The 15,297-nt window shown below is 45.3% G+C and overlaps 1 protein-coding gene across 1 annotated transcript in view; it reads right to left on the bottom strand.

Annotated features, from left to right (window-relative positions):
- Positions 1 to 12,869, bottom strand: part of mef2b (myocyte enhancer factor 2b) — a 100,786-nt gene extending 87,917 nt beyond the window's left edge. The window contains exon 1 of the mRNA XM_067968494.1: positions 12,279 to 12,869. The gene's annotated coding sequence lies outside the window, so the exon portion shown is untranslated. The remainder of the gene's footprint in view (positions 1 to 12,278) is intronic.
- Between the last annotated feature and the right edge of the window lie 2,428 nt (positions 12,870 to 15,297).

Raw genomic sequence — 15,297 nt, 5'->3', positions numbered from 1 at the left:
TAACGCAGCCTTTACCACAGTCACAATAGATGCCTTAAAATGATGAGAAAGAAAATCAAAGACTCACATGCATATAACGTCTTATCACATCTCTCAGAAACATCTCAAAGACAACGAATGACCTTGAAGTGCAATAATTGTTGCTATGGAGGCAAATGCAGCAGCCATGTTGCGCACAGCAAGATCCCACAAGCAACAATGGGATGAACGACCAGTTTATCTGTTTTTTGTGGGGTTGGTTCAGAGAGGAATGTCGGCCAAGGCAGAGGCAAATTGGCTGTACAGGAAAGCAGGAGATTTCCCGGGTGGCCCTAGAAATGGTTCCATAGCACTGAATTTTCGGCGGGGGTGGGGGGCCCCCATTTTTGCCTTGAGAATCCCGTACTCTTTCGGGAGAGCCAGACAGCCCGTGTGTCCCTGCTCTCCTTTGAATAGCATCATGGGTTCTTTAACGTCCACCTGAACCACCTTTAAAGAAAGAACTTGCATTTATGTAGCGCCTTTCACAACCTCAGGACGTCCCAAAGGGCTTTACAACCAATGAAATGCTTTTTGAAGTGTTGTCACTGTTGTAATGTAGGAAACGCGGCAGCCAATTTGTGCACAGCAAGGTCCCACAAACAGCAGAGAGATAAAATGACTTGATAATCTGTTTTTTTTTATATATAAAGTGATGTTGGTTGAGGGATAAATATTGGCCAAGGCACCAGGGAGAACTCCCTTGCTCTTCTTATGTCCACCCGAGAGGGCAGACGGGGGCCTCGGTTTAACGTCTCATCCGAAAGACGGCACCTCCAACAGTGCAGCACTGCCTCAGTACTGCACTAGGAGTGTCAGCCTGGGTTCCAGCCTTATGATCGAGCAGTGAAACTGATACCAGCTGAGCCAAACCAACACACTTACTGATTGTAAAGGATTGTAACTACAAAGGAAATTATACCTCACAGTTAGTGACATTATCCAACCACTCATCTGAATTACTGCCCACTATCTATTATCCTCTACATGCCGGAAATTGGCTGCGCTGTTTAGTCTCGCTTAGTAGAACTGGCAAGATTTTGTTTTGGAAGTTAAGGGGCCTTATTCAGCAGTTGTGATTGCCCTATCTCAAAAGTGTTACATGCCTGCTTCTCCAAGGGCCCCATTATAGCATCATTCGTTTGATGAAGTATGAATACAGTTTGAATCCTGGCCTTTCACCTCTGGGACCTGGGTTCAAATCCAGCCCTGGCTGATGGGATGGAAGAGTCCTATGTGAAATGAGTTTGGCCAGTCTCAACCCAGCTCCATGTCGACTCACAGCATAAAACTGCATGTGTTTTTTTTTTAAATTCATTCTCAAGATGTGGGCATTGCTGACCTATCCCTAGAGAAGGTGCCAGTGGGACTTCTGCTGATAGCAGTTTGACACAACTGAGTGTCTTGCGAGGCCACTTCAGAGTCAACCACACTGATTTCAGCCCAGACCAGACAAGGACAGCAGGTTTCCTTCCCTAAAGGAACTTAGTGAACCTGTTTGGGTTTTTATGACAATCCAATAGCTTCATGGTCACTTTTACTGATACCAGCTTTTTTAATTCCCAGATTTTTCTAAACTGAATTCAAATCATCTCAAACTGTCCTGGTGGGATTAGAACTCACGTGCTGCTGGATTTAGTCCAGGCCTCCGGATTACGAGTCTAGTAGCATAACCACTATACTACTGGCACTAATGACAAAAGATGTGGGAAAGGGAAATAAATGTCAAACTGATGCAGTGGGGAGCACTGTTCTGAGGTTGGAAGAGGCACCTCTCCAGACGGAGGAATTACCCAATCATCTCCATTCTGGCCGGAAATAGCGGTGTCAATATATACAGCCATTTAAACAGTGCACTACAACAGTATACAGACACTATTTAAAAAAAGGTTTCTACCAAATACAGCATACAGAACTCATGGCCGAAACTACAGCAACTTCTCCCGATAAAAGCAGGGTGATTTCTCCAGCAAAATGCAGGGAGTGGAGGATAGTTGCATAATACAAATTATGTGCGTAAAATCAATCCCAGTCACTTACAGCAGTGGGGTCTCCAGGCGTGATCGACGGAGGAATTACCCAATCATCTCCATTCTGGCTGGAAATAGTGGTGTCACTATATGCAGCCCCTTGTTGGGGCAGTGTAGAGGGAGCTCTACTCTGCATCTGAATGTGCTGTACCTGACCCGGGAGTGCTTGCTGCTGATGCTGGGTGCCTGAAATGGGGAAAGCTCCATTCTCCAGCAATAAACATCCCTCAGCGTGATAAGCACAATTATTTAAAAAAAAAAGCACACAGTTCTCCCCGCTGGCTCAGTGGGTAATTGCTGTAGCACTGAGCCAGAGAGAGAGCAGGGAAGTCCTCAGGTTTGATCGACGGTCCATCCTGAGATAACTGTGACAGTGATTGAGAGGCTGCAATTTGCCTCAGTGAGAGAGGGGGAGAAACCATCCAGGCTTGCTGCTCCTGATCATTATCCGGTGACACGTGTGCGTGGGTGTCGTGAGGACAGGATCAGGCCTGGTTGCAATGCCCCTCATGGTTGAACAGCCCACTGATGCTTACTGTCCGGGGGTTTAAGATAATTGGCAAAAGGACCAGGGAGGGAAGATGAGGAGAAATCTTTTTAAGTAACGAGTTGTTATGGTCTGGAATGGGTTTTGGGAGCAGATTCAATAATAACTTTCTAAAGGGCACTGGATAAATACTTGAAAAGGAAAAATTTGCAGGGCAATGGGGAAAGAGTGGGACTAATTGGATCGCTCTTTCAAAGAGCCGGCACAAGCACGATAGGTCGAATGGCCTCCTTCTATGATACATATGAAGAACAGCCTCTTGGGTGAAGTAACATAGGAATTTTTCCCCAGCGAGAGTTACGGCCATCAGTAGGGGAGGGAAAACAAAAGAAGACAGAAGGTATGATAAGATTTCCTCCCCCATCCTCAAACTCAGCTACAAATATTCGGTTTAAAAATAGCAACGACAATTCTTGGAATTGCCGAAATTTATTCCGACTCTAATCACTGTCTGTCTGTCTGTCTGCTATTACAGAGGCTCTGCAGTGAAATGCAGCAACGTGTATATTTATACGCACACACACAGCACACTTAATTGTATTTAAAAATACAAACCTTGTAATTTTCACGTTCTGATGTCAGACTGTGCACCAGTACAACCTGTAATTTGCAGCCTCCGGTATCATTCAGACAGAGTTTTATTTAGAAAAGCGCAGTTGCTTTCGGTTCCCTCTTCGAGCTCAGTTCATTTCGAGAATCCCCGTTCCTACACTGCTACCCCTCCATCTCATGCCACAAAGAGTGGGCCACGTTGCAACAACAGATAAAAGTATACACATATTACATAGAACTACATAGAATGTACAGCACAGAAACAGGCCATTCGGCCCAACTGGTCTATGCCAGTGTTTATGCTCCACACGAGCCTCCTCTCACCCCTCGTCATTGAACCCTATCAGCATATCCTTCTATTCCTTTCTCCCTCATGTACTTATCTCGTTTCCCCTTAAATGCATCTATGCTACTCGCCTCAGCTACTCCTTGTGGTAGCGAGTTCCACGTTCTCACCACTCTCTGGGTAAAGAAGTTTCTCCTGAATTCCCTATTGGATTTATTAGTGACTATCTTATATTTATGGCCCCTAGCTCTGGTCCCTAGTTTAATCCCGAGAACGTGAGTTCAAATCCCAACGGGGCAGTTTGAGAATTTGAATTCAGTTTTTAAAAAAAAAATCTGGCAATAGAAAGCTGGTGTCAGCAAAAGTGACCGTGAGGCTATCGGATTGTCATAAAAACCCAACTGGTTCACTGATGTCCTTTTAGGGAAGGAAACCTGCCGTCCTTACCCGCGCTGGGCCTATTTGTGGCTCCAGACCCCATACCAACGTGGTTGACTTGTAACTGCCCTCAGAAGGGGCCTAGCAAGCCCCTCAATCAAGGCGAGTCGGGATGGGCTGCAAATGCTGGCCTTGCCAGTGACACCCACATCCTGTGAAGTGGGTCAGGGGCCAGTTACAGCAGTAGTCTCGTGATTCCTTGGGTTGGTTTGGGCGCTGCACTAGGCCCTGCAACTCTCTGACACATAGCAGGCCCAAAGCATCTCAGGACCCACATATCGACCACTGTTTCATATTGACTGAAGGGAAGCCTCCTTTTTGGCCGGTGAACCTTGGCGAATTCTCTCCCACTTCAAGCTATTGAAATATGTTACGATATTTCACAGCTACTGTTGGGAGGTTTCGTTTAAATTCATTGAAATATTTTCTAATACGGAGTGTTAGGCAGTTCAGGGCTAAGAGGAAACCACAGATCTCTTTTAAATGAGCACAAGCTGAAAAAAAATAGCACTTCCAAGCTGATTCATTGAACGTTCAAATTCTTGTCAAAACACAAAGAAACTTTCTCTTGATGATTCTCGATAGTATCAAACCCCACTCAAGACTCCACGGGCACTAAAGGCTCAATTCAATGGTCAGGTGGGGTGCGAGGGGTTTACAAACATTAGGGGAGAGAACTCAAAGTCCAAGACCCTTCCCTCAGCCAGTCTTGACCATCTATTATCAAGCTCGGGGCTGGTAAGAGCAGGTGGATTGGTGATGTGGTGGGTTAGTACATCATTCGCTCAATTGCTAAATTTAAATCTGAGATAGATAGCTTTCTGGCAACTAAAGGTATTAAGGGATATGGGCCAAAGGCAGGTATATGGAGCTAGATCACAGATCAGCCATGATCTTATCAAATGGCGGAGCAGACACGAGGGGCTAAATGGCCTACTCCTGTTCCTATGTTCCTATATTTCTGTGGCCTGGATTTGATTTGTGCTCAGGGCAGCTCCATGAACATCTCTTCTGCTGCTGGCTGCAAGGGACCTTTGTTAAATGGATTTATGTAGTCACAACCCAGTTCCCGATGGGTACAACCCACCAGCACTGAGCTGTCCATAATCCGGAACAAACTGGTGATCTCTCTCGGATAAACTACAAAATGCAGGTGTGAGAATTGATGCAGAAGGGTGTTGGAGGTTAGAATCGAGCCAGGGGCATGCTGTACCTGCCCTGGGAGTGTTTGATGGGACAGTGTGGAGGGAGCTTTACTCTGTATCTAACCCGTGCTGTACCTGCCCTGGGAGTGTTTGATGCGACAGTGTAGAGGGAGCTTTACTCTGTATCTAACCCGTGCTGTACCTGCCCTGGGAGTGTTTGATGGGATAGTGTAGAGGGAGCTTTACTCTGTATCTAACCCGTGCTGTACCTGCCCTGGGAGTGTTTGATGGGACAGTGTAGAGGGAGCTTTACTCTGTATCTAACCCGTGCTGTACCTGCCCTGGGAGTGTTTGATGGGACAGTGTAGAGGGAGCTTTACTCTGTATCTAACCCGTGCTGTCCCTGCCCTGGGAGTGTTTGATGGGACAGTGTAGAGGGAGCTTTACTCTGTATCTAACCCGTGCTGTCCCTGCCCCGGGAGTGTTTGATGGGACAGTGTAGAGGGAGCTTTACTCTGTATCTAACCCGTGCTGTCCCTGCCCTGGGAGTGTTTGATGGAACAGTGTAGAGGGAGCTTTACTCTGTATCTAACCTGTGCTGTACCTGCCCCGGGAGTGTTTGATGGGACAGTGTAGAGGGAGCTTTACTCTGTATCTAACCCGTGCTGTCCCTGCCCTGGGAGTGTTTGATGGGACAGTGTAGAGGGAGCTTTACTCTGTATCTAACCCGTGCTGTACCTGCCCCGGGAGCGTTTGATGCAAGACTTGGGAAATTGTTCCATTCCCCAACACTAACGTCCCTCACTTTAATAAGAACAATATTTTTTTAAAGTTCTTGAAAAAAGTCTATTAATTCCTAATTTTGGCACCATATAGTTCAACATCTTTCCAGCTCAGAGCCCACCATTCATCAGTCGCTCTCGATCAGGTCAACACCAACTGCACTTATAAACTCCCTTCTACTTTGACGGAACTTCCTGTCTGTTTTTGTTTTACGGAGTAAAAATTCTCAACAAAAGCCTACGACTTGCTTGTCGACAAGGATCGCTGAATGGAGAAGACACCGCACTGGGAATACAGGCAGAAATTAGAATTACATAGAATTTACCTCACAAAAACAGGCCATTCGGCCCAACTGGTCTATGCCAGTGTTTATGTTCCACACGACCCTCTCCCACTTTACCTCATTATGAATTCTTCATGAATTGGTGGAAAGAGAAATCACATCTATCACAAGCTCAATCTGTCAGGCTTGGAGTTGGTAGTAAAGATTTATTTTTGAAAGAATAATCATACAATCTTACAGCACAGAAGGAGGCCATTCGGCCCATCGTGCCTGTGCCGGCTCTTTGAAAGTGCTAACCAATTAGTCCCACTCCCCCTGCTCTTTCCCCATAGCCTGCAAATTTTTCCCCTTCAAGTATTTAGCTAATTCCCTTTTGAAAGTTATTATTGAATCTGCTTCCACCGCCCTTTCAGGCGATGCATTCCAGATCATAACAACTCGCTGCGTAAAAAAATTTCTCCTCTATGGCTCGTGAAAGACTTTTAAGATTTTCTTTTTCTCCTCCCCAGTTTTCTCCGAGCGTCACTTGTGGGCATTAACTCTCTCTGGAGTAACAGCTCCTCTCCCGAGTGGCCATTCTTAATTTGTGTGCTTGGACAGTAAGCGTGAGCGGGCCATTGAATCCCAGAGGAGGGGCCTGCCAGCTAAGCCTTCCTCATCCATCCCCGCCCTCACCCAACATCCACAAGTCCGCTCTTTCCAGCAGGAGCCAGCAATAAGGAACGCGGGATCTGGCTGACCTTTGCCTCCTCCCCCTGCTGAGGGGGAAATCTGGAACTCTTCCCCCACGCAGTTCCCACCCCCCCCCTCCCCTGCAAAAATAGGCTGTGGATGCTGGGGATCAATTGGAACTTTCAAGACTGAGATCGATAGATTTTTGTTGGTTAAGGGTATCAAGGGATGGGGAGTGAAGGCAGGTGAATGGAGTTGAGGTACAGATCTAATTGAATGGTGGAGCAGGCTCGAGGGGCTGAATGGCCTCCTCCTGTTCCTATGTTCCTCTGTCACTGAGGATAATTGCAGTGTGCCAGTTGCCGCCTGAGATCAAAGAAGGAAAGAACTTGCATTTATATAGCGCCTTTCACGACCTCAGGAAGTCCAAAAGTGCTTTACAGCCAATGAAGTACTTTTTGAAGTGCAGTCACTGTTTTATTGGAGGAAACATGGCAACCAATTTGTGCACAGCAAGATCCCACTAACAGCAATGTGATAAATGACCGGATCATCTAGTTTTAGTGATATTGGTTGAGGGATAAATATTGGCCAGGACACTGGGGAGAACTCACCAGCTCTTCTTCGAAAATAGTGACATGGCCTCTTTTACGTCCACCTGTGAGGGCAGAGGGGGCCTCAGTTTAACGTCTCGTCCGAACACCTCAGCACAGCCCAGGTATGGTGTGTATGGTTTAATACCACACCAGATGGTGCATTTATCACTAGCCCAGAAGTGACCACAGATTATCTGCACATTACTTGGGCATGAATGGGGCACCTAGTATCTTGATGGGTCACTATCAACAGTCTGCTCTATTCTTGAGATATTCTCACAGGCGTCAGTCGCAATTTAGCAGCTCTCCGTTTCTTTCACCAACTGTGGTGTTTAAACTTGACAACACCTGAATCAAAAGATGTTAAAGACGCCCCCAATTACAGGCATCTCACCTCAAATCAACGCTGAACTTACATTAGCCGCGTGTCGGTTTTATTACGAGTCTCTGTCATTTTGGGAGATTCTCTTTCAAGTATCAACATCTCGCTTGACGGGATTAAGAAAGGAGAGAGAGAGAGAGAGCCCACATTTAAAAAAAGGAATCTCCTTATCACTTTCTAAGGACATCCCAAAGTGCTTCCCAGCCAATAAAAAAAGAAAAAGACTTGCATTTATATAGCGCCTTTCACGACCTCAGGACGTCCCGAAGTGCTTTACAGTCAATGAAGCACTGTCATAACGCAGCAGCCAATTTGCGCACAGCAAAATCCCACAAAACGGCAATGTGATAATGAACAGGTAATCTGGGTTTTTTTAAAGTGATGTTGGTAGAGAGATAAATATCGGCCAGGACACCGGGGAGAACTCCCCTGCTCTTCTTCGACATAGTGATGTGGGATCTTTTACGTCTGCCCGAGAGGGCAGATTGGGCCGTGGTTTAACGTCTGATCTGAAAGATGGTATCTCTGACCAAAGGTATTAAGGGATATGGGCCAAAGGCGGGTATATGGAGTTAGATCACAGATCAGCCATGATCTTATCAAATGGCGGAGCAGGCACGAGGGGCTGAATGGCCTACTCCTGTTCCTATGTTCTTATGACAGTGCAGCACTTCCTCAGTACTGCACTCGGAATGTCAGCCTGGATTGCGAGCTCAAGTCTCTGGATCACTTTTTGAGTGTAGTCACAGTTGTTTTGTAGACAATTTATCCACAATCTTGCAATCCTGGCCCGTACCCTATTAGATTCTATGACTGTTTTCCCTTCTATTTGGGATCTGTTAATTGGCCCCTCTACCTCCCCCTTTAAATATATGCTATCAAATTTAAAGATCAATGCATTTTGTTTCTCTCTGTATTGGGTTCTGTGTTATCCCACACCCCACCCTGCTCAAAAATGCCCGCAGGTAACCTGTTCCTAGATGCAATTGATGAGCCCAGGATCATCAAAGCTCAGAATCTTACAGCACAGAAGGAGGCCATTTGGCCCATCGTGCCTATGCCGGCTCTTTAAAAGAGCTATCCAATTTGTCCCACTCCCCATACTCTTTTCCCATAGCCCTGCAAATTTTTCCTTTTCAAGTATTTATCCATTAATCTTTTGAAAGTTACAAATGAATCTGCTTCCACCGCCCTTTCAGGCAGTGCATTCCAGATCATAACAACTCGCTGCGTAAAAAAAATTCTCTTTATCTTCCCTCTGGTTCTTTTGTCAATTACCTTAAATCTGTGTCCCCTGGTTACCGACCCTCCTGCCAGTGGAAACAGTTTCTCCCTATTTACTCTATCAAAACCCCTCATAAAATTTTAACACCTCTATTAAATCTCATCTTAACCTTCTCTGCTCTAAGGAGAACAACCCCAGCTTCTCGAGTCTCTCCATATAACTGGTACCATTCTGGTAAATCTCTTAGAACATAAGAACATAAGGAGTAGGCCAATCGGCCCCTCGAGCCTGCTCCGCCATTCAATAAGATCATGGCTGATCTGATCCCAACCTCAAATCTAAATTCATGTCCAATCTCCTGCCCGCTCCCCGTAACCCCTAATTCCCTTCTGCGCCCTCTCTAAGGCCTTGACATCCTTCCTAAAGTGTGGCACCCAGAATTGAACACAATGCTCCAGTTGAGGCTTAACCAGTGATTTATAAAGGTTTAGCATTACTTCTGTGCTTTTATATTCTATGCTTCTATTTCTAAAGCCCAGGATACCCTCGGATTGGCATCACCTCCCAACCCCACTCTGTACTCTAGTGAAGGAGGTGAGCAGGTAACACCCACTGTACACCCCCCACCACCCCCGCCCCTCCCTAATAACACGGCCACAATTGGATTTCAGTGCAGAGCAAACCGCGGTCGTGAGTCCACACCACACCACTCGATGCCACAGCACACAATGATCAACAGCTCTTGGCATTACTGCGTCACCCCCTCAAGAACCTACACATGAAACCCACTTATAATAACATTGCGCTCACACAAGCAAGCCTTGGCGGGAAAGTACAAGATTATAATGGGCTGCTGGTCTATTTATGATACAAACAGAAAAGGCCACAAGTACACAGCAGGTCAAGGAGCAACTGGTTCTCACTCAGATGCAGCCCTTTACCAGAAAGCAGTTCCACAGAAACGTTAACCAGTCTTCTCTCTTTCAGATGTTGTATTTCCATTATTTTCTATTTCCTGCATTCATAGATTTTATTTCCCCTTTGATCTCACCTATCGCTTCATACTTATCGACAAGGAAAGAATGAACTTGCATTGATATAGCACTTTTCATGTCCTCAGGACGTCCGAAAGCGCTTTACAGCCAGTGAAGTACTTTTGAAGTGTAGTCACTGTTGTAACGTAGGGAAACACAGCAGCCAATTTGCGCACAGCAAGATCCCACAAACAGCAATGAGATGAATTGAGGGATAAATATTGGCCAGGACTCCCCTATCCAGGGGAGAACTCCCCTGCTCTTCTTCGAAATAGTGGCCGTGGGATCTTATATGTCCACCTGAGAGGGCAGACGGGGCCTCGGTTTAGCATCGCATTTGAAAGACGGCACCTCCAACAGTGCAGTGCTCCCTCAGTACTGACACTGGAGTGTCGGCCTGGATTTTGTGCTCAAGTCTCTGGAATGGGACTTGAACCCACAACCTTCTGACTCAGAGGTGAGACTTTTACCCACTGAGCATCAGAAACACCTCCTCTGGGAAGTCTGACAGATTATCACCTTGGGAGATCTTCCAGTTTCCAAGCATTCTGATATTCTGATGATAATTTTCAGCCCCCAAAAAACTTTCTTATATATTATTAATATTATTGAGGCTGCAATTTATAATTAGCCTAAAGAAATATCCATTGAGAACAGAATATATGCTGGGAAACTTCTTTGGGGGTTGTCATAATCGGCCGTTGTATCTTCAGTGGAAACTCTGGATACAGGCGCAAACAGCATTTCCGCCAATCTTCTGCCAAAGTTACACCGGCCGATCGATAGAACCCCCAGAGGAAATTTCCGGCGATAATTTTTTTTTCAAAAAAAAATTCCGTCCTCTTGTGAATGTGCCTGCTCTTGCTTGGGGCACGGTGCTAGGGGCTCTGGACATCCTCTGATATCTCGGCCCAAGTCGCCGTTCTTCTTAAGTGAGCGCGAGCAGTCAATGACGCCAAGTTATTCAGCCACATCGGGCCTCACAGCCAGTTGCAATGCTGCTCTTGGCCAGTACACCCTCGCTTTCAGACAGGACTCGCTGGCAGCGATCAGGAGCAAGAAGCCTGCTGAATTTCCACCTCCATTATCCAAGGAAATAGAAACCCACGGCAGCCTTGTAACCAGCTCCCTGAACTGAAATCAATATACTCAGCACAACCTGCGATGCTCTGTATATATAGTTTAATATCACAAGACGTGGTGCTTTGACACACTGAGCCATCGGGATGGGCCAGCTTACAATATTTAACAAAAAATACAAGCAGGCCAAACAGATATTCGGAAAACATAGAAGGACATAACATATTCAGGCAGTGTCACTACAACTGATAAAAAACAGAAGAAATTAGATCAAATGCTATTTAATAAAGCATAAAATAACCATCAAATAAGCAAATAATCTTGAGGTAAAATATATAAATGTACTAATTGCTTGCTTGCATTGGTACACAGTTACATATAACCACCGCCCCCCCTCCCTGCAAATGCATCATTGCTATAGCCCTGTTATGCTATGGGGAGAGAGTAAGGCAGTGGGATTAATTTGGATTGCTCCAGCAAAGAGCCAGCACAGACATTATGGGCCGAATGGCCTCCTTGTGTGCTGCAAACTTCTCTAGTGCAAATTAACGCTTTCAATATGGGACCCGTTCAGCTCTTACTAACTCATCTTAGTTTTAAAATATCACCTACAGATCTTTTAAAATTAAACACAGTTTTTAAAACTTGCATTTAATGGTGCTTATCACACTCTGAGAAGTATCTCAAAGCACTTCACATACAATCTATTACTGGAGTACTATGATTGCTATTACGTGGAAAACACATCAGCCATCTAGCACACAGCAAGATCGACAAACAGCAATGACCCATTAATCTGTTTTAAGTGATGTTGGTTGAGAGAGAAATGTTGGCCAGGGCACCAGGAGAACTCCCTGCTCTTATAATAATGCGATGGGATCTTTAACGTCCACCTGAACTGTCGATATAGGCAAGGCCTTGCTTTGACATCTCAGCCGAAAGACAGCACCTCCAACCATTAAATATCAGCCTACATTATATGCTCAAGTCCTGAAGTGAGGCTTGAACCCACAACCTTCTCACCCAGAGGCAAAAGTGAGCCAAGCTGACAGAACTCTCATCTCTTCAACGCTGACTATCCTTTATATAAATCACCTATTTCTCCTTTAATATATCTTAATGACTTCTTACATATTTCATCGAATCAAATCGCATTTTTAACACAAACACACACACACATTTCTGGGGTTATAAATTCGCCACTAACCTGACACTTTGTAACCGATCTCCCCAAAATCCACTCCTCTGGCGTTTTCTGATGAAAACTTCAGCGCAAAAAAAAAATCCAGCGCCCAGGGAATGATAAAAACTGGACACGTTTGTGGGATCCCGGATTTAAAAAAAATGTTTGTTGCCTTTCAAATGCACCGCCTCATCCTCCTTTAGGGGTTGTAAAGCGATCGCGGAGCAGCCTGTAAAGACCAAGTCAGTAACACATATATGTATATATAGATAGATAGAGAGAGAGAGAGAGGAGTAGGAAGGGGGAGGAGGAGGAGGGAGTCAAGAGGACAAAATCCTCTCTCAATATAATACTGTGATCCCAGGAGCTCTGACAGCCCCTGTCAATTACTGCAGTGCCAAGTGCCCGGCCTCATTACACAAGTCTGGACTTTACCTGGTCCTTTTTTTTTTGCTTTTGATGTATTTTAAAATCTAATAGGGAGGGGGGGGTGCTGCTGTGTGTGTTTTTTGTCTGTCTGTCTGTCTGTCTGGGTGTCTGTCTGTCTCTCTCTCTCTCTCTCTGTCTGTCTGTCGGTGTCATTGATCGATGCCGCGGCCCCACGTGAGCCTCCAGCTGATGTGTTTGTTACAAAAAGTTCCTTCAGTTTCACGGCCGCCTCCGCCCCGCTCCCATTGGTCCGCCCACGTTCCCTCATTACCATACCGGCGCCGCCCTCCACCCCGATTGGCCGCCCCGCTTCCTGTATCAATCCCCACCTCCCGCCTTGATTGGCCGCGCAATGTATCCTTTCCTCCCACTGGCTCGCCCGCCTGTCAATCACCCCCCCCGCGACCTGTCAATCATTTACTAAAACACAAAAAAAAACTCGAGCGCTTCAGGTTCGCAATTTTTTAATCTAATTTTTTTTTATTTTTTGCATTGTTTTTTTTTATTGTTGTTATTATATTTAGAATTAATCGGGTGGATTTTCCTTGTTTGCACCGGCGGGTCCGTGCGTTCCCGTTTGTGGCGCATTTATAAATGGATCTAATATTAAAAAAAGGGGGCAAATCCCAACACTGTCACTGACTCCAGCCTTAGGGACCGGGTCCAAATAGATTCATCCAGAACGATCGGTGACAAAAAAAGGAGCAAAGATTGCTTTAACTGCCCATTTCCGTCCTCCGCTTCTTAGTGTATTTATTTAGGGGGAGGGGGAGCCGCAGGATCAATAATAATCTGTCCAATTTCACCCACCCCCTTCCTTTAATTTCCAAAACCCCACCTTCATCCTGAAAGGTCTCTGTTTTGAGAGGTTTCATTGGAGACGCTCCCTTATTTCACTAAACTTTCAACTCTCAACTCCATTTTAACTCCTTTGGCAGCCTATTTTAGCACTTCTGAAAATAGAGCGTGTATTTATTTAGATATATTTTTTAAAAATGCACTTTATTCTGAGAAATATTGTGAATTAAAAGGTCGAAGAGTGAAAGGTTGTGGTTTCGAACCTCTTACCATGATATTGAATGAATAACCTGCAGTATGGAGGGAGTGCTGTGTTGTCAGAGGTGCTGCCCTTTGGATGAGACATTAAACTGAGGTACATACGTCGGTTCTGGTGGCTGTTAAAGATTTTTCTGACACTATTTGAAGAAGGGCAGCCTCAATCAACATCACAAAAAAAGAGTACGCACAGTTTCACAAACAATTCACTGAAAACTTTGCAGTAATAAAAACGTCGGATATTCTCCTCCTCCCTATTCTTGCATCGTCACTGTGTTGAAGTCAAGTCTCATTGTAACATCTCTTAATCGAAATCATAGGCTTATGGGGAAAGAGCAGGGGAGTGGGAATAATTGGATAGCTCTTTCAAAGAGCTGGCACAGACACTATGGGCCGAATGGCCTAATGCTGTGCTGTATGATTCTTTCCCAGGATCTCAAAACTGTGAAACTCCTCACCCTTCTCAGCATTCCCTTCCTCGTACAACCTCCAAGCCTATAAGATTTCAGATGTCGTTTAGTCACGACGTTGATTCAGATAAACCTTCTGTTCCGCTCTTTTCAACCTTGGTAGGACCTTGCCCCGTGAGACTTGACCTTTCACTTAGGTTATTCAATTAAAAAAAGCCTATAATTTTAAAAAGTGGCTCTAAATGTTATCATCAACGCAATGACAGCATTGATACTGTCTTTGAGTCTTTCTCTCTATGCAAATATGGTAAAGTCTCTCATAAGATGCCTCACTATGGTGCTGGCCTCCATTTTAACTAATTCTACATCAGAATATTACTCTTTATTACAGAACCATTTGCTTGGATGATAAAAGATGATATTATCCTGACCAACGGTTCTGTAATCAAAAATCTATTTTGTTTTCTTATAAGTAAAGAAGCATTTTGGACAGTTTAAAAACTATGAACCACCCAAGTATCAGGAAGTGGTGGCCTCTCTTCCCCAGGTAGAATCCGGCCCATCTTCCCCCCCAACCCTCCCAAACCCATTCCTACAAAACCAGAGAGACTCTGGGATCAACACCCCCAGGGAGTATTCACTGCCCAATCCCCATCCACACTCAATGCCCCGCTCGCTCCCTGGTCCATCCTTACTGCTTGACGTAACCCCTCCCCCCACCCACAAATCAAGGAACACTCCTGACCCTGAATACATAGTTATATCAAGAGGGACAACCCTCCAAGATCTCTGCGCTCCTCCAATTCTGGCCTCTTGCGCATCCCTGATTTTCATTGCTCCACCATTGGCGGCCGTGTCTGGGCCCTAAGCTCTGGAATTCCCTCCCTAAACCTCTCCAACTCTCTCTCCTCTCTGACCAATTAGTACTCCTTAGAACCTACCTCTTTGACCAAGCTTTTGGTCACCTGTCCTAATATCTCCTCTTGTGGCTCGGTGTCAAATTTTGTCTGATAATCGCTCCTGTGAAGCATCTTGGGACGTTTTACTACGTTAAAGGCGCTATATAAATGCAAGTTGTTGTTGAAAGAACTTCAATACAGGTACCTATGTGTATTGTGTAATCCGTAATGTAGCAAGACCCAAGAAAA

This window comes from Heptranchias perlo, chromosome 29 (assembly GCF_035084215.1).
Source record: "Heptranchias perlo isolate sHepPer1 chromosome 29, sHepPer1.hap1, whole genome shotgun sequence".
In the NCBI taxonomy this organism is placed as follows: Eukaryota; Metazoa; Chordata; class Chondrichthyes; order Hexanchiformes; family Hexanchidae; genus Heptranchias; species Heptranchias perlo.
The sequence above is the reverse complement of the archived record's forward strand: the minus strand, read 5'-3'. Positions and strand labels throughout refer to the sequence as shown.